At 32.6% G+C, this 20,610-nt stretch overlaps 1 protein-coding gene across 1 annotated transcript in view; it reads right to left on the bottom strand.

The window, feature by feature from the left end:
- LOC144559057 (NagB/RpiA/CoA transferase-like superfamily protein) overlaps window positions 1-20,388 on the bottom strand; it is a 91,539-nt gene extending 71,151 nt beyond the window's left edge. The window contains exon 1 of the mRNA XM_078307988.1: window positions 20,378-20,388. The gene's annotated coding sequence lies outside the window, so the exon portion shown is untranslated. The remainder of the gene's footprint in view (window positions 1-20,377) is intronic.
- Between the last annotated feature and the right edge of the window lie 222 nt (window positions 20,389-20,610).

The raw sequence follows: 20,610 nt of genomic DNA on the forward strand, positions 1-20,610 counted from the left end.
CACCATCAATTGGAGTGTTTTGTATTAGTGCTGTAAATGCCCTATTATCTTGCTATCTAAAGACACTACTTGACTTCTCCAAACACCTTCATTTGGAGTGTTGTATTAGGGTTGTAAATGCCCTATTATCTTGCCATATAGAGATGCTACTAGAGTGCTCGAAACACCATCAATTGGAGGATTGTATTTGGGTTGTATATGCCCCATTATATTGCCATGTGGAAACACTACTAGAGTGCTCTCCAAACACTTTCAATGGGAGTGTTCTATGAGGGTTGTAAATGTCGTATTATCTTGCCATATAGAGACACTACTCGAGTGCTCCAAACACCATCAATTGGAGTGTTGTATTAAGGTTGTAAATGGCCAATTATGTTCCCATCGGGAGCCACTATTCGTGTACTCCAAATACCTTCAATTGGGTTGTTGTATTAGGGTTTTAAATGCCATATTATCTTGCTCTACAGAGACACTACTAGGGTGCTCCAAACACTTTCCATTGGAATGTTGTATTAGGGTTGCAAATGCACTATTATCTGGTCATATAGAGAGACTACTAGACTGTTCCTAAAACCTTAAATTGGAGTGTTGTATTAGGGTTCAAAATGCCCTATTATCTTATCAATTGGAGATACTACAAGAGTGCTCCAAACACCATCAATTGGAGTGTTTTATAGTTGTAAATGCCCTATTGTCTTGCCATCTGGAGATACTACTACACTGCTCCAAACACCATCAATAGGAGTGTTGTATTAGTGTTGTAAATGCCTTATTATCTTGTCATCTGAAGACACTACTTGACTTCTCCAAACACCTTCATTTAGAGTATTGTATTAGGGTTGTAAATGTCATATTATCTTGCCATATAGGGACCCTACGAGAGTACTCCAAACACCTTCAATTGGGGTGTTGTATTAGGATTGTAAATGCCACATTATATTGCAATGTTGAAACACTACTAGAGTGCCCTCCAAACACCTTCAATTGGAGCGTTCTATTAGGGATGTAAATACCCTATTATCTTGCCATGTAGGGACATAACTTAAGTGCTCCAAACGCTATCAGTTGGAGTGTTGTATTAGGGTTGTAAATGCTATATTATCTTGCCATATAGAAACACTACTAGAGTACTCCAAACAACATCAATTGGAGTGTTATATTAGGGTTATAAATGCTCTATTATTTTGCCATATTGGTACTATGCTAGAGTTCTCCAAACACCTTCAATTGGAGTGTTGTGTTAGGGTTGTAAATGCCCTATTATGTTGTCATCTGGAGACACTATTCGTGTGCCCCAAATACCTTCAATTGAAGTGTTGTATTAGGGTTGTAAATGACACATTATCTTGCCCTATAGAGACACTACTAGAGTGCTCCAAACACCATCAATTGGAGTGTTATATTTGGGTTGTAAATATCCTATTATCATGCCATATATGGACTCTACTAGAGTGGTGCAAACACCTTCAATAGGAGAGTTCCAAAAAGGGTTGCAAACATCCTATTATCTTGCCATATAGGGACTCTACTAGAGTGCTCCAAACATCTTCAATTGGAGTGTTGTATAAGGGTTGTAAGTGCCCTATTATCTTGCCATATGGAGACACTACTAGACTGCTACAAATACCTTCAATTGGAATGTTATATTAGGGTTGCAAATGTCCTATTACCTTGCCATATAGAAAGACTACCCGAGTGCCCAAAACACCTTCAATTGGATTGTTATTTTAGGGTTCTAAATGCCCTATTATCTTGCCATCTGGAGAAAGTACTAGAGTGTTGTATGATTGTAAATGCCCTATTATCTTGCCATCTGAAGACACTACTTGACTGCTCCAAACACCTTCAGTTGGAGTGTTGTATTAGGGTTGTAAATGTCCTATTATCTTCCCATATATGGACTCTACTAGAGTGGTGCAAACACCGTCAATTCGAGAGTTCTAACAGGGTTGCAAACATCCTATTATCTTGCCATATAGGGACTCTACTATAGTGCTCCAAACATCTTCAATTGGAGTGTTGTATAAGGGTTGTAAGTGCCCTATTATCTTGCCATATTGGACACACTACTAGACTGCTACAAACACCTTTAATTGGAAAGTTGTATTAAGGTTGCAAATGCCCTATTACCTTGCCATATAGAAAGACTATCAGAGTGCCCAAAACACCTTCAATTGGATTGTTATTTTAGGGTTCTAAATGCCCTATTATCTTGCCATCTAGAGACACTAATAGAGTGCTCGAAACACTAACAAATAGAGTGTTGTATTAGGGTTGTAAATGCCCTATTATCTTGGCATCTGGAGACACTACTTGACTGCTCCAAACAACTTCAATTGGAGTGTTGTTTTAGGGTTGTAAATGCCTTATTATCTTGCCATATATGGACTCTACTAGAGTGGTGCAAACACCGTCAATTGGAGAGTTCTAATTGGGTTGCAAACATCCTATTATCTTGCCATATAGGGACTCTACTAGAGTGTTCCAAACATCTTCAATTGGAGTGTTGTATAAAGGTTGTAAGTGCCCTATTATCTTGCCATATGAAGACACAAATAGACCGCTACACACATCTTTAATTGGAATGTTGTATTAGGGTTGCAAATGCCCTATTACCTTGCCATATAGAAAGACTATCAGAGTGCCAAAAACACCTTCAATTGGATTGTTATTTTAGGGTTGTAAATGCCCTATTATCTTGCCATCTGGGGACACTACAAGAGTGCTCAAAACACTAACTAATAGAGTGTTGTATTAGGGTTGTAAATGCCCTATTATCTTGCCATCTGGAGACACTACTTGACTGCTCGAAACAACTTCAATTGGAGTGTTGTATTAGGGTTGTAAATGCCCTATTATCTTGCCATATATGGACTCTACTAGAGTGCTGCAAACACCTTTAATTTGAGAGTTCTAATTGGGTTGCAAACATCCTATTATCTTGCCATATAGGGACTCTACTAGAGTTCTCCAAACATCTTCAATTGGAGTGTTGTATTAGGGTTGCAAATGCCCTCTTATCTTACCATATGGGGACTCTACAAGAGTTCTCCAAACACCTTCAATTGGAGTATTGTATTAGGGTTGTAAATGCCCTATTATCTGTCATCTGGAGACACTACTAGTGTGCTACGAACACCTTCAATTGGAGTGTTGTATTAGGGTTGTAAATTCCCTATTATCTTGCCATATAGGAACTCTATTAGAGTACTCCAAACACCTTCAATTGGAGTGTTGTACTAGGGTTGTAAATGCCATATTATCTTGCTATATATAGACACTAAAAGGTGCTCCAAACACCTTTAATTGGACTATTATATTAGGGTTGTAAATGACCTATTATCTTGCCATCTGAAGGCACTACTCGAGTGCTCCAAACACCTTCAATTGGAGTGTTGTATTAGTGTTGTAAATGCTATATTATTTTGCCATGTAGAAACACTATTAGAGTACTCCAAACACCATCAATTGGAGTGTTATATTAGGGTTGTAAATGCCCTATTATCTTGCCATATTGGGACTGTGCTAGAGTTCTCCAAACACCTTTAATTGGAGTGTTGTATTAGGGTTGTAAATGCCCTATTATATTGCCATCCGGAGACACTATTTGTGTGCCCCAAATACCTTCAATTGGAGTGTTGTATTGGGGTTGTAAATGACATATTATCTTGCCCTATAGAGACACTACTAGAGTGCTCCAAACACCATCAATTGGAGTGTTATATTTGGGTTATAAATGCCCTATTATCTTGCCATATATGGGCTCTACTAGAGTGGTGCAAGCACCTTCAATAGGAGAGTTCTAATAGGGTTGCAAACATCCTATTATCTTTCCATATAGGGACTCTACTAGAGTGCTCCAAACATCTTCAATTGGAGTGTTGTATAAGGGTTGTAAGTGCCCTATTATCTTGACATATGACACACTGCTAGACTGCTACAAACACCTTCAATTGGATTGTTGTTTTAGGGTTCTAAATGCCTTATTATCTTGCCATCTGGAGACACTACTAGAGTGCTCCAAACACTATCAATTAAAGTGTTGTATTAGGGTTGTAAATCCCCTATTATATTGTCATCTGGAGACACTACTTGACTGCTCCAAACACCTTCAATTGGAGTGTTGTATTTGTGTTGTAAATGCCCTATTATCTTGCCCTATAGAGATGCTACTAGAGTGCTCGAAACACCATCAATTGAAGGGTTGTAGTAGGGTTCTAAATGCCCTACTATCTTTCCCTCTGAAGACACCACCAGACTGCTCGAAACACCTTCCATTGGAATGTTGTTTTAGGGTTGCAAATGCCCTATTATCTGGCCATAAATAGAGACTGCTAGAGTCCCCCAAACACTTTCTATTGGAGGGTTGTAGTAGCGTTCTAAATGCCATATTATTTTGCCATCTGGAGACACTACTATGCTCCAAGTTCCTTCAATTGGAGTGTTGTATTAGGGTTGTAAATGCCCAATTATATTGCCATCTGGAGACACTACTAGACTGCTCCAAACACCTTCAATTGGAGTGTTGTATTAGGGTTGTAAATGCCCTATTATCTTGCCTTATAAGGACTCTAGTAAAGTGCTCCATACACCTTCAATTGGAGTGTTGTATTGGGGTTATAAATGCCCCATTATCTTGCCACATAGAGAATACTGGAGTGCTTCAAACTCATTCAATTGGAGTGTTCTATTAGGGTTGTAAATGTCATATTATCTTGCCCTATAGAGACACTACTAGAGTGCTCCAAACACCATCAATTGGAGTGTTATATATAAGTTATAAATGCCCTATTATCATGCCATACAGGGACTCTACTAGAGTAGTGCAAACACCTTCAATTAGAGTGTTTTATTAGGGTTGTAAACGCCCTATAATCTTGCCATATGGGGACTCTGCTAGAGTTCTCCAAACACCTTCAATTGGAGTGTTGTTTTAGAGTTGTAAATGCCCTATTATCTGTCATCTGAAGACACTACTAGTGTTCTCCGAACACCTTCAATTGGAGTGTTGTATTAGGGTTGTAAATGCCCTATTATATTTTCATATAGAGACACTACTAGAGTGCTCCAAACATATTTAATTGGAGTTATTAGGGTTATAAATGCCCTATTATCTTGTCATCTAGAGACACTATCAGTGTACTCCGAACACCTTCAATTGGAGTGTTGTATTAGGGTTGTAAATTCCCTATTATCTTACCATATAAGGACTTCTAAACACCATCAATTGGAGTGTTCTATTTGGGTTGTAAATACCATATTATCTTGCTATCTGCAGACACTACTAAAGTGCTTCAAACACCTTCAATTCGAGTGTTGTAGTAGGGTTGTAAATGCCCTTTTATCTTGCTATATATAGAAACTAAAGAAGTGCTCCAAACACCATCAATTGGAGTGTTGTATTTGGTTTGTAAGAGCCCTATTATGTTGCCATCTCGAGACACTATTTGTGTGCTCCAAACACCATCAATTGGAGTGTTGTATTAGAGTTGTAAATGCCTTATTATATTACCATATAGGGACTCTACTAGAGTGCTCCAAACACTATCAATTGGAGTGTTATATTTGGGTTGTCAATGTCCTATTATCTTGCCATCTGGAGACGCTATTAGTGTGCTCCAAACACCTTCAATTGGTGTGTTGTATTAGGGTTGTAAATGTTCTATTATCTTACCATATAGGGACTCTACTAGAGTGCTCCAAAGACCAACAACTGGAGTGTTGTATTCGGGTTGTAAATGCCCTATCATCTTGTCATCTGTAGACACTACTAGAGTGCTCCAATCACCTTCAATTGGTGTGCTGTACTGGGGTTGTGAATGCGCTATTATCTTGCTATATATAGACACTACAAGAGTGTCCCAAACACCTTCAATTGGAGTTAATATTAGGGTTGTAAATGCTCTATTATCTTGCAATTTGGAGACTTTACTAGAGTGCTCCAAACACCTTCAATTGGAGCCCTATTATCTTGCCATCTGGAGACACTACTCGAGTGCTCCAAACACTTTCAATTGGAGTGTTGTATTAGGTTTGTAAATGCCATATTATCTTGCCATATAGAGACACTACTAGAGTGCTCTAAACACCATCAATTTGAGTGTTATATTAGGGTTGTAAACACCCTATTATCTTGCCATATAGGGACTCTGCTAGAGTTCTCCAAACACCTTCAATTTGAGTGTTGTATTAGAGTTGTAATTGCCCTATAACAGGTGTACAACCTTTCTAATAAATCAAATTATATTGTATTTGATCTATTTTCAAAGAAATATATTCAACATTTCTAATATTTCAATACAAAAAATTTTAAAAATTTCTGTTTTGCAAAAAAAAAAAACCAAATCGTGGAAAATTTCCACAATTTGGACATTTTTATTAAATTGGCTAAAACTTTGTTATTATTATTAAAAGATTTAGCTAATTGGATATTATATCGGCATTTGGCTTGCCAATGGACTTTCAGACCACTTATTTCTAGCAGACAATATGTAATTAATTTTATGTTTCATATACGAAATGGGCCTTGCGCCTTTTATAAAAAAAAATTCCAATATTTATCACACATACACAACTTCAGCTTTTAATAATATAGTCAATAATAAAATAAATAAAAAAGTTCTAGCGACTACTAGACTGAATCATTAATTTGGTCTCATTAGTTTTAAAATCTTTGGTGACCATGGCACACTGTAAATTCTCAAAACTACTAGAATCTCATAAAATATTCGGTTGGAACAGAACCAATTGTAGGTACCATATATTTTTGAGAAAATGTTTCTGTCCATTCTGTTTTGTCCACCATCTGTCCACAGTCTTATCTGACTCCTGGTTCAACTGACTTTAACAGCCTTCGACCCCCATCTTTCTCTCTTATAAAAGTTTCTCGTTAGCGCTTTCTGTTTTTGAAAATAATTACTAATCTCTCTTTTCGCTCTCTCTCTCTCTCTCTCTTCACAGAAGCAAAACTACCGATCACTCTTTCTCTCTTTGTGATCTCTCTTTCTCTCTTTACAGAAACAAAACTTCTTTCTCTCTTCACAAATCTCTCTTTCTCTCTTTGACGGGTTCTTGATCGTGTAGATCTGAACGACATCCTCTCCTACAGTTCATTTTTCAACGACAACACCACTACTCGCCACTCGTCAGCACCACTACTCGTCGGCGCTTTCTTCTCTCCGACGGACTTCTCCGACATCTCTCTTAGATTCTAGTGGAGAGAGACGATCTAAGAGATGCGATCTGGTGGAGAGCGATGAGAGCGAGGTGATATGGAGAAGAGAGATAAGAGCGAGGCAATCTGGAGCATAATCGGATTCTTTTGTAGTATTCACTTTGTAGTTTTACAATATGCATCTTGTGATTTTACAGTATTCAAAACAACTTGTTTATTTACTAATCTATTTAAGTTTCGTTCCTTTTATTGATTTGAATTGATAATCATGATTTCCTTGCTTCTATTGAAGTTTCATTTGAATTGATGTAGTCTCAAGCGTGTATGCATTATATGAACATTGATTTGAATTTTAATTGTATCATTTACTGTTCAATAACGGATCTCGCATTATCTGATGGTCTGATTTGAAATGCATAGTTCGTTTTCTTTATGTCGTTGTTTTGAATTGTTTGATGTACGAAATTACATGATTCTATATTTTGTTTTACAGTATTCGATTTCATATTCGAAAGAAGAACACGACGAGATTTTGTCATCTCTGAACTAGTCAATTAACATATACCACTTCAGATCTGGTGAAATATGTAGAATATTTTTACATAATATATGCACTATTTTATAGTATCTATTATTATTGATATTTACAGGTTTACAGTATATAGTTCACAATTTTACATGATATAGTTCATTGTTTTACATGATACATAGAGTGTTTTATAGGATATAATTCACAGTTTTACAGTACTTGCATGTAATAAATCCAATTTGTTACATTGTTTATTTTATTTGTATGCAGGATGATACCTCGAAAGAACGTGTAGTTCTTGTGATGAGGCTTCTTACTCATCCCAGCAATGAATACATGAGATTTTTAATGTAGAAGTTTTATCTTTCCATAGTTTTTTTTGATGATATTCTGGATGTTGATTGATATAATTAGGTTTGCTATTTTGTGGTGAATATTATGGTTTGTGTTGAACAGATGTTGTGTGTGGTGAATATTATTATTTTGTTGAAGAGATGATGTATGTATGTTTAGATTCAGAAATTTTACAATATACATGGAATTGATTTATAGTTTATATTTAGAAATTTTACAGTATTAATTGTTTGTAGGTTGTATGTTTTGTGTTTTGAAATTTTGTATTTTTTACATTTTATTTTATTCTTTTCATATGCTTATTTTACATTATTGAAAATTTATAGTTTTTACATTTTGTTTTCACAGTTTAAATTAACAATTTTATAGTATTGAAAATTTATATTCTTTTAAATTGTATTTTAATCGTTTTCATCTGCTAATTTTACATTATAGTTTATACTTTTTATTTTTACAGTTTAAGTTTATAATTTTACAGTATTGAAAATTGGCATTTTTAAAATTTTATTTGATCTGCTAATTTTCTAGTTTTTACCTTGTGATTTTACAGTTTAATTTGATAATTTTACAGTATTGAAAATTATTTTTTTTAACATTATATTTTATCGTTTTCATCTGTAAATTTTGCATGTCTGTAATTTTATAGTTTGTACATTTTATTTTTATAGGTAAAGTGGTCAATTTTACAGTATTTAATATTTTGATGATTTATTTGTGTGTTCATTAAATTGAGAAAAAAGAATTAATCAGAAAATTAATTTTTCCCTTTATCACTTTTTTGTCAAAATAACTGCTAATAACTAACATTAACTGCTAATAACGTCTTATAACTGCAATTTTCGAAAGTACAGTTTGAAAGTACAATTTTTTTGTCCTGTTGTGCAAATTGCAATATCTTTTTAACTATCATGGAACCACTTCAAATAGTTGCTGGATGCTTTGTGATTAACTGATATATTTTATGTGATATATTGTATAATTATACAGCATGTAGAAGTAGTTTTACAGTATTCGCACAAGTCAAAGCTATTGACAAATGGTGGACAAAAGTATGTGGACAATTAGACGCTTCTTATATTTTTGAGGAAAAAAACAATCAATCTCTTTCCTCATCATTTAATTTCTTTTTTTTTTTAAATTACTTATCTGTAAGTACATGACTTTGAAAATATCTATATATTTTTTTTATGTCGAATTTAAAAATCCGTTCAGAACATTCTTTTTACTTTGTATTACAAATATAAGTGGCGAAATTAGGAAAAAAAAATGACGAAATTTTTACAAACTAGCAAGTTCAGAAAAGGTCACCGATATGTATACATATTTTGTTCACATATTGCTAGTTTTATATAACATTGCAAATTAAAAGGACTCCCGTGTCCTCAGTCAAACGTTTCAGGAGCCGGGGCCGAATTTTAATCTATATATTAATTAACTAGTATCATATCCGTGCGTTGCAATGGAAACATATTATAAGAAGAAAAAATATATATCAATGAAAATAATAATTATCTAAAATTAAGACACATGTTAATAGAAAATTTATATGATTCTGTATTTTTAATAAATCATGAACTCTGATAACAATTTGATGATTTGATGATTATATATTTTTAAGTACCAATGATATTAAATAATAGCTCGATTCAAATCTAATATCAAATATCATACAACAATTCAATATCGACATATAATGATATCAGAAAACATAAATAAAAAGTGTTATCGTGTGTGTGTATAGGACACACACACACACACACATTATAAGAGAAACATACATTCACACACACGTTCCAATTTATATTCTTTTTTATATTATTCTTCTTCTTTTTTTCCAATTTAGAATACACACACACACATTGATATATTATATATTGGAAATATATCCTAAATTGTCCACAACAATATGTATAGAAGTAAAGAAAGAGAAATAAGAAAATAAAAAAAAAATGATTTTCATTGTGATCTATATAGAAACGAAGAAGAAGTAAGGAAACGAATAAATAAAAAAATGGAAGGTGGAGTCTTCTAAATTGAAAAGGAGAAATATGAAAACAAAGATATAAGGAAATTGATAAATATATCGCTAAATTTCATATTTGTTTAATTTTAATTGTAACGTATTGTGTGGCAACACATGTGGTGAGTATGTTTTTAACTACTTCTATACATAAATCAGATGTATTTAATCAAAAGAAGACAAATTATGTAATTGGAGGGCTGAGATCAAATCCGAAGTTTCATCTTTCAATCATAGTCGTTGGTGGATCGAACACCTAACATGCTTAATAATAGAATGGAGATATACATGTAAAAAAAAATAACACTTTATTCTTTTTGTGCCTTTGAAATCGTAGGGGTCAACTATAATAATTTTATAAAACCAAATAAAAGTCAAATTTAACTTCGATATCGCATTTTTATCTAAAATATAATAAATAACGTACCAATCTATTAAAATTTTGACTAAAAAAGGATCAATTGATGATGCAGCCAATTAATGAGAGAAACAAGAGGGAATTTAGTGCTGCGAATTAACGGCTCATTAAAAGCATAATACCATGGCTCATTAAAGAGAAAATCATGCTACTTTAAAATTATATATTGCAAGATTTTGTAACAACTCATTTTTATTTCTCTTTTATTATAAATAAGCATATAGGTTAGTGGAGAGAATATTAGATGAGAGTCAGTTCGTTTTTGTCTTAGTGTGATGCTAAGTTTAGGGTGAGTGAGTCCCCTTCGGGTCTCCTTTGGGTGAGCGAGTCACCATTGGATCCCTGTTGGGTGAGCAAATCCCTTAAGGGTTGAGTGAGTCCTCTTTTGGTTGACCAACAAATATCTTGTATCGTTACTATTTTATCAATATAATTTTATGTTTAAGCAATCTCCATTATGTTTGCAATATTTTCCGCTATCAAATTGGTATCAAATCAGGTTGTGCCATGCCATGAGGGATATGTAGTGCAAACCAAGCAGACTCGAGGTCGAGTCTTATTCGAGAGGAGGAATATGATGCAGCCAATTAATGAGAGAAACAAAAGAAAATTTAGTGCTGCCAATTAACAGCTCATTAAAAGCATAATATCATGGCTCATTAAAGAGAAAATCATGCTGCTTTAAAATTATATATTGCAATATTTTGTAACAACTCATTTTTATTTCCCTTTTATTATAAATAAGCTCATAGGTTAGAGGAGAGGATATTAGATGAGAGTCAGTTCGTTTTTGTCTTAGTGTGATGCTAAATTTAGGGTGAGTGAATCCCCTTCGGGTCTCCTTTGGGTGAGCGAGTCCCTATTGGATCCCTGTTGGGTGAGCAAATCCCTTAAGGGTTGAGTGAGTCCTCTTTTGGTTGATTAGCCCCAACAAATATCTTGTATCGTTACTATTTTATCAATATAATTTTCTATTATTTTTATGTTTTAGCAATCTCCATTATGTTTGCAATATTTTCTGCTATCAATTGATCCCTTTTCTTTGGATCCAAATCCACTGTTATTCTAAGGAGAATAATAGGGCGGTGCTCTCCATTTTTGTCTCTATCTCTCTTAAAAAAAAGGAGAGAGAAATAAAAAAGAGAAAAAAGAGAGAGATAGAGAGGAGAGCACGAATAACATGGATTTTGAATAGCAGCAGATTTCATTCCCTTTCTTCATGTGTATCTGGATTCCGCCCTTAGAATTTCATACTTCTAAAAATTTTAGATGAAATTTTATTCTTTGAACATGTTGGTACAGAATATAATATAACTCAAAATTTAATATAAAAGGCTTGACTATGTGACATTTTGTTTACTGAGGACGCAAGGTTGTTTATGGTCTTCTTTTTCGTTGCTTTCACACAAAATCTCGTAGGTCGTGATTCAATTGAGTTCGATTTGAAAAGAAATTCGGTTCGAAACAAATCAAATCTAATTCAGTTCGAAATTGGTTCGAATTGAACTCGAACTGAGTCTAGCTCGGTTCGAAACTCTTCTTTTTAGTTCTAAACTTTGCTTCAATTTGAACCAGTTCGATTCGAAACTAGTTCAAATCTCACCGAATCAAACTTGAACTCTTATTTTCAATTCGAAATCCTGCTTCAATTTCGAACCAGAACTCGAATTCAAACTGGATTAAATTCGATTCGGTTCGATTCGTTTGTAGCCCATTTCAATTACTATGCTTTAGTTGTTTTCTGCCACTTCTTTTACCCATAAAAAAAATAGTTAGGATGTAGAGACATTTTAAGTGGAAGTAAAACGGAAGGTATTCCATTTTATACCAAAAATCACAGCAAAAATCACAGGAGAAGTTGAGTTGTGATTTTAATTTAGGGATACAAGTAATGTATCTTTGTCTTTATTGTCCGAAAACAATATATAAACTTAGTTTGAATATTCTAATTGTGCCATACTTTAAAGTGTTAACGATAAGTAGCCTAAAAAAATATAATCTGTGAGAAGTTTTGTTAAACAACTGGTGTGGTGATATGTTATTTTATAATGATGGACTCGTTATCGTTCCCTTCATTCTTACGCACAAGACTTGCAAGTTACCACGTTATTAGCTAAGCAATGGCACAGATATTTTTTTTTAAATTATAATTTTCTTTTTCAACAAAAAAAAAGAATGAAGAAGGGTTTCTTTTGGAAAATGTGTGATAAGGAACGACTAGTTTTTGAAATCAACACGTTTAAAATTAAAGCAAAAAAAAAAAACATAAGGACAATTTTTTTTTTTCAGAAAGCACCAACTTCCAACTGGACATTTTTTTTTTTTTAAGGGACTTAAATTAAGAATTTTTTATTAATACGAAGCTTTATGAGAAACGGGAAAATAATCTTTTTAAACACAAGTCACGATGTTATTGACTCATTATCATTATTTGTAGGCTTATACATGAATTTGTATCACCTAATTAGGTAACATACTATTTATGTTTGGATTTGGATCGTCCAATCAAAATCACCCGACTATTAAAATGCTCCCGGTACGTTCTATTTTGAGCCTGATGGCTCAGATTCCGATCGAGTGGCTGCGATCCAAATAAAAATATTATGTTACCTCAGAGGATATGAATTCAATTACTTGACCGGGCGATTTTTGCAAAGTCCACAGTGGATAGAATATTTCTTCGTATTATTAACAAAGTTATTTATTATATGTAAACAAATTACGCAAGATTATATATACAAAAAGAAGGGTTTTAATATCTCATGTTTTTCATATCTCATCATATTTTATATTTATATCTTTGTTTTTAAAGTTCAAAATGTTAATCTAAACTGCTTAACATGATGTTTCTACTAAAATATGTTTGATGATGAAATTTTGTAATTTTTGTAATTTTTTTTTACAATTTTTTAAGTTAGATACAAAATCACTGCCTTTTCGACTGTTTGGATTTTAAAAAGAACAAATATGAAATTTGAGGCATAATGAAGTACGAGAGACATGAGGCATTGGAACTCTTCTCATATAGAAAACAAGGAGTGAGTCTATGGTACTATGCATATTACGATTTGGCACTGTGCTACGGCTCTATATTCGAGTTTTCAAATTCTAACAGTCGATCCGAATCGTTCATCTTGTTCTCCATATTAATATGTGTTTGGAGACCAAATTTTACATTTTTTGGAAATTTTTTACTATTTTTTTAGATTTATTAAAAATCACTGTTTTTGGATGGTCCAGAATTTTCAGATCAAGTGATTTTCTAAATATCTAAAAAAAATAGTAAAAAAAAAAATCAAAAAAATGTAAAATTTGGTCTCCAAACACATATTAATATGGAGAACAAGATGAACGGTTCGGATCGACCGTTAGGATTTGAAAACTCAAATATAGAGCCGTAGCACGGTAACAACTCGTAATATGCATAGTACCATAGACTCACTCGAAAACAAGTATTGCATAATTTAGTTTTGAATGTCAATGTTTTATTTTATTAGTGGATTATTTTAGTGTAAGAAATTGTCTTAACATTATTTTTTAGATTAATTATTTTTGTTACAATTTTGTCCTTTTTTCAATGCAAAACAAGGGTAGCAAATTTTTTTTCCTGAGTTTCCCATCTGATTTGACCGTTTTCTTACCAATTTTATGACTAAATTATCGATTTTGACTTCGATTATGTTTTTGAAAACTGCGATCATAATTAATTTTGTTTGCTGGTACATGAAAAGTCTCGTTAATTAATGTTCTTTTTATTTGGTAATATTTTGAATTCTGATTGGTAATTACTAATTAGTGTTGAAATTTGAGTTAATCCATCAAATTCTGATTGATAAATAGTAAATTAGGTTAAAATTAGAACTAACTCTTATGAATAAAATATTAATGTGGATGTCCATAACTCTCAACATTCATTCTCAACTATTCCCACTACTTCATGCACTACAATTGGAATTGATGGCCACTACTATTGAAATTTATTTCTCTATTTATTTAGATGGTTTTTCATTTACAATTTGTAGCCTATAAATAGAGACTTTGTAATATTGTATTGTACACATATATGAGAAATGTATGAATAAAGAGATTGTCATATTTTTCTCTCTATCTTGTTTATTCTTCTTTATGCTTGTTTATCTTTATTTTATAACACATTATCAGCACGAGAGCTCTACTATTTGAAGATTTGAGGTAATTTTAATAACTTTTATTTTGATAGTATGATTCATAGAATTTTATATGAAGTGCATTTTTTATTTAATCTTCCTGAAGAAGATTTAAAAGATAAATCTTCTTGAAGAAGATTTATATGATGTATAAATATTGTATAGTTGTTCATATTTTTTTTCTTCAATAATTGAATCTTCTTGAAGAAGATTTCAAGAGATATTACGAAAATTCTCAATTTTATAAAATGCACCGAGCAATTGGTCCGAAGCCATTATAGCCATTTTATCAACTTTTTCAATTCATATTATTGGCCCGAAGCCAATTCACCTCTAAGGAATTCAATTTAATTGATATCATATTATTGAATTTTAACATTTATTGAAAATTGGCCCGAAGCCATTCTATCATAGTATTGATTTCAATTTTAAATTGATTAATAAGAAATTAAATTTATTAAAAATTGGCTCAAAGCCATTCTGTCAACATAATTTAACTTTTAAATGATCATATAATTTTTTTTTCAATAATTCAATTTTTCAGAAGAACATTTTAAGAACAATTCTATAATTTTGATCTTCCCGAAGAAGATTTTAAGAAATTTTCCTGAAGAAAATTTAAATAAAAATTCATGTGATGTTCATATTTTTTTTAATTTTAATCTTTATGAAGAAGATTTCAAGAAATATAATTTGTTCAAGTAATCTTCCTGAAGAAGATTTATGTGGCTCACAAAAATTAATATGAGAATATTTCAATATATCTTCTTGAAGAAGATTTCAATAAGATTTATATGATGTGGAATTTTTTGATGTACTCTCCCGAAGAAGATTCAAGAAATATTTCGAGTTTATACATTATCTTTTACATTATATTATGTTAATGAAATGGCCCGAAGCCATATGAATATAAATTATGTTAATGAAATTGGCCTGAAGCTATTTCATCAATTTTATCAATTGACTTGAAGTTCAATTATAATAAATTATTGAAACCACATGTCTTGTTCTGGTTGAACAAAATAATAATTACACCTGAAGTGGAAAATAATATGATGGACAAACTATTAGATATGGACGTGATAATGAAGAAAAAGCGCATCATTCCACTAGAAGTGGAAAAATAAATGAACAAAAAGAATTACCACTAGAAGTGGAGAAATAATTAGAAAGTGAAGAGAATGACAAATAAGAAAATTCATGCTATTATTAGTCATGTACCTGTCGTACGCCAACGTACCTGTAGTGTTGGGGTTTCGGGGTGCTGTAATCAAACCCGTTTAGGCTTAAGGTGCGGAATGACCGTAGAACAAAAATTTCTACAGCCAACTTAAGCTCAGGATTAAACGGGCTATGTCAGGAAACTTTCCAAGGTGGTCCACCTTCAGTATTCCTTTGGCATCAAAACTCAATTTAATCCTTTTACAGATCTACTCCATGATTGATTTCTAAAACTTTAATCTACTTACCAATTAAATAGATTAATATAACATATTATACCTTGTTTCCAAATCATAGTTGGAATGCAGACCGAGCGAGTAGAGCCTCACCAGGGAAGGAATCGACTCGGAGTATCACACGTGTGATACCTCTATCGGTTATCCACCAGGACTAACCAGAAAGCGGTTTGTTTCTTCTGCCAGAAATACCATAAACCGCGGAATTCTGCAAAAACACTATTCACGGGGAAAAGACGAAAACCCGTAAACACGAATTTTTAGTTACTCAGTTTCATCAATATGCAAAACTGACATACCGCTAAATTCTGTAAAATACTATTCATCAATCCCGTAAATATACTCCACAACAACCCGCAAGATTATACGTCAAGTACGTATAACTTTCTTTTCTCAACCGAAACACTATTTGGGAGAGAAACCGAGAAAGAGAGAAAATACCGATCTGTTTCGACACGAAACCGGTACGAATGAATTAGCTAATTTCTCTCTACTCCTCCACCCCTATTTATAGGGTTTAGGGTCGGTTGCAAAAGACCAAAATGCCCTCCAAGTTCGGCCTATTTACAAGGTATGCCATTGACACCTCATCCTTTTATATGTGAAATGACCAAAATACCCCTTCCACACCCTTCCACACTCTTCTCCATGTTTCTACACATGCAAGGTGGCATAGGTGTGAAATGACCATTTTGCCCTTGTGGATAGGATTGATGACATGTCATCTGGATAGGATCAATGACATGTCATGCGGATAAGGACGAATCTGAAAAGACCCGAATGCCCTCGGCCCGAACACAAATAATATTCGTATAATTATTCTGAACAATTATATATATATTTTTCTTGCGGTTTGTTGTTTCGGTAATTTATACAACGTGTCCTGCACATTTATAAATTAACCGGTTAACTTTTATACAACGTGTCACACACGTTTATAAATTAACCAATGTTTTTGCTTGTTATTTTTACATAACATTTATAATTTAATTATAACACGTATAATTAATTATAACCATCTTACTACTGATCATAACCAATTTATAATCAATCACAATAAGATTCTCCGATTAACTCCTATATGGTGTGACCCAATAGGATCTGTGTTATGTTGGTAAATAGAATTAAAACTGTTTTAACTTCTATAATTATGGGTGGCATCTGGCAACACATCATGACCATCCAATTACACAGATGATGCTGTACAGTACAATATCACGATCCAGTAAACAATTTACTTGTGTATGTTCTTCTGTCTCATAGCTATCAGATCAGTTTCAAGGTAGATATGTGTCATCCTTGCTAACTGAATCTTTTCTTGATCTTGAGCAGATTATCAAATATAATTACTCTTGTAATTATACCGCTAGCAGATAATCTAACTCTATCAAGGGGCCCAGTGATGCTATAGCTCGTATAGAGATACGAGGGACAAATAGTATTCTTGGTAAACTATCACTTCCTCAGCTAAGCTATACATATGGAAAAACTACTGTTATGACTGCTTTTTACGGACAGCGGTAGATAACAATCACACATACATATTTCTCAGTGGGAACGATAAATACCTCATACTGTAGAACCTGACACTGAATGAAAACATAAATGACACCAACACAATTCTATTTAATGTTTCATTCGGGGTCTGTCAAATACCATGTTCCTAGAACATGTATCTATGTGATTAAAATGACATCTCGTGTCAGGTGGTTTGTAAAACTTAACCATCTTTTAATCCACATACTAACCTTATCGCGGTAATTAGTGTTCCTGCTAATTACCTTGGTCAGTGACCTTTTAAGAGTATATATCATCTATATTATGGAGTTTCACAATTTCAGTCATGAACTCGAAATGATCCATAAATTCAATAATACTCAAGGCAACAAAATGATATATAAATAAACATTCAATTCATGAACAAAGCTTTATGATAATTTATCGTATTATTGACTTCTAGATTATTACAAACTAACATGTAGTACGTCAAAACATTATATTGAACTATTATAGACAAACTCAATTTAATCAAATGATTTGACATTATTTGAATGATGAAAAAGAGAAATATAAAATAGGTGACATTTATGAAAAATTGAGCCCTCACTGTTTGAAAAAAAAATAGTATATCAAACTTATACAAAATTATTTGAAAAGAGATGATTTACTTTCAAAAATTATTTAATTTTCTATTAATACAATGCCCTAAAAGAAGCTTGTTTGTTTCTATTAATACAATGTCTTAAAGAAGCTTATCTATTTCATTAGAGGTATTACATTATAATGTGGAATTTTAATTTTTATCTTTTATGTTGTTACGAAAAATTTTAAGATAAAAAATGAATAGTTATTCATTCTTTATTTTGAAAAATGAATTAATACTTATTTATTATTTATATTGATTGTAGTGCATAAAAAAAATGTAAATGTAAGATAAAATTTACTTATGTACGTTTAATTTTTTTTAAATACTACTTATTTATTGTTTTTATTATTGATTATTGTTGAAATGATATTTATTTATTTTTATAAAAAAAAATTGATTGAAAGCTCCAGAAGAGCTATTTTGTTGTTATATGTAGAAATACAAATTTATATTAATGATGTATTATATTCTTGTAAGTCTCAAAGAAATTTGAGACAACTAATGAAAAAATATTGAATATTTGAAAAACAATGCATATTGAAAACAAATTGCATATGTTTTACCTCTGACTTGTACTACACATATATTAGTACAATTAAAACACATGTTATTGTAAACCAGAAGTTTACATACAAGAATATGTTTATAGTTTGGCATGACCGGTTGGACCATTCCGAATCAATAGTGATGCGAAAAATAATAGATAATTATTATGAACATTCATTGATCCACCATAATGCACTAAAATGGGATATCAAAGAAAGTTGAGAATTTATATTGAATTTGAATCTCCATATATAATAGAGTGGTAGATTTATTCATGGCTAATTTTGCCGGTTGTGATTTTAATGAATAAAAATTCCCAACTTTAGGGGAAGAAAAATATCAGCTGAAAAAAAAATATATTAGTATGAATTATCATTGTCTTATTTTGATCCTCGTACTAAAGAATGTGAACTAAATGTTCAAAAGGTAATTCATTTGCAAAGTGTTACATCTGTAAAAAAAAAAAATTTCGTAAAACGTTATGTAACATTTTTCACTGTAAAACTTGATAAAAATAGCAATTTTATGAAGGCTGGATTCAATTAAAACGTCATAACGTTTTTAGAAAACGTTATAACGTTTTATACACTAAATTATGCGTTTTATACACTATTTTCTGCGTTTCTCACCAGCTGAATCGTTACAACGATTTACCAAAACGTTATAATGTTTTATCCGACAATGTGAGGGTCTATTTAGCAAAATTCTGTGTCTCTTTCTCTCTCACTCCGTCCCTTCTCCCTCCCTCTTGTGTATTCCGCCAAAGAAAGAAGAAAAGAGAGAGAGAGCTTCCCATCCCTCAAAAACTCACCAAAACTCCCGTGAAATTGAAGGAAGGAGCGAGAAATTGGTTGCTTCTCTCATCTAGCTCTCCCATTCGGTATTCCCTTGTCTCCTCTTCTCCCTCAAAATCTGAATTTCACCATTGTTAGGGTTTTTCGTTTTAAACCCGAGATTTGTGTTTGAATTACTTGTATACTAGCTCCTTGAGCCTCCTTGGTTGTTTATGTGTCGATCATTTTCCTGATTTCACCTCGATTTTGGATTCCCATTTCTAGGGTTTTTGGTACGAAATCCGAAATTTGGAAATGTTGTTGATCGATTAGGCTAATCCGACCAAATAGACTTGTAATCGGTAAACCTCTCTATCAACTTTGACATAAAGCGGTTAATTCAATTTTCAACCAAATTAGGGTTTAATTAATCGGCAAATTGAATTGTTACGAGAACCAAAATAGTGAGAGGAATTGTTACCCAATTGGAATTGTGTATGGTCTAGAGGACCCAAACGTGATTATGAGAATTGATAAGAGATGTTAAGTAATTAAGACCAATGAAGAAAGGGTTGACACTAAAATATATGAATTTCGTTAAGGAAAGTATAACGAGATTAATCCAACTAAAGCAAGCACTCGAATAAAGATTAAACCAAGGGTACATGTAATATAGGTGTAGGCTCGGTCGAGCAAGACTTTACGGGACATTTCGAGACACCTGATCCATAACTAAGCGGTACGCTCGTCGTAATCAGGTGCGGGATTCTTGGACTTGTTTGATACTTTATTTTCAGGAATTAAACTGTGTATTTGTTTGTCATGTTGAATATCTGATTGATTGCATCATTGAATTGTGTAAATCATTTGCATAACCCAATCAAATTAAACTCGAATTGATGTGACTTGAGTGATTTGCATGCTGGTATGGTTGTCGGTTGTGTCGATCTATTATGATCTGATTTGATTGAAAGTCACCACGGACTATGTATGTGAGCGGATTTACAAAGTTGAGCTGTATAGCTGA

Source organism: Carex rostrata, chromosome 9 (genome assembly GCF_964058835.1).
Source record: "Carex rostrata chromosome 9, lpCarRost1.2, whole genome shotgun sequence".
NCBI lineage: Eukaryota > Viridiplantae > Streptophyta > Magnoliopsida > Poales > Cyperaceae > Carex > Carex rostrata.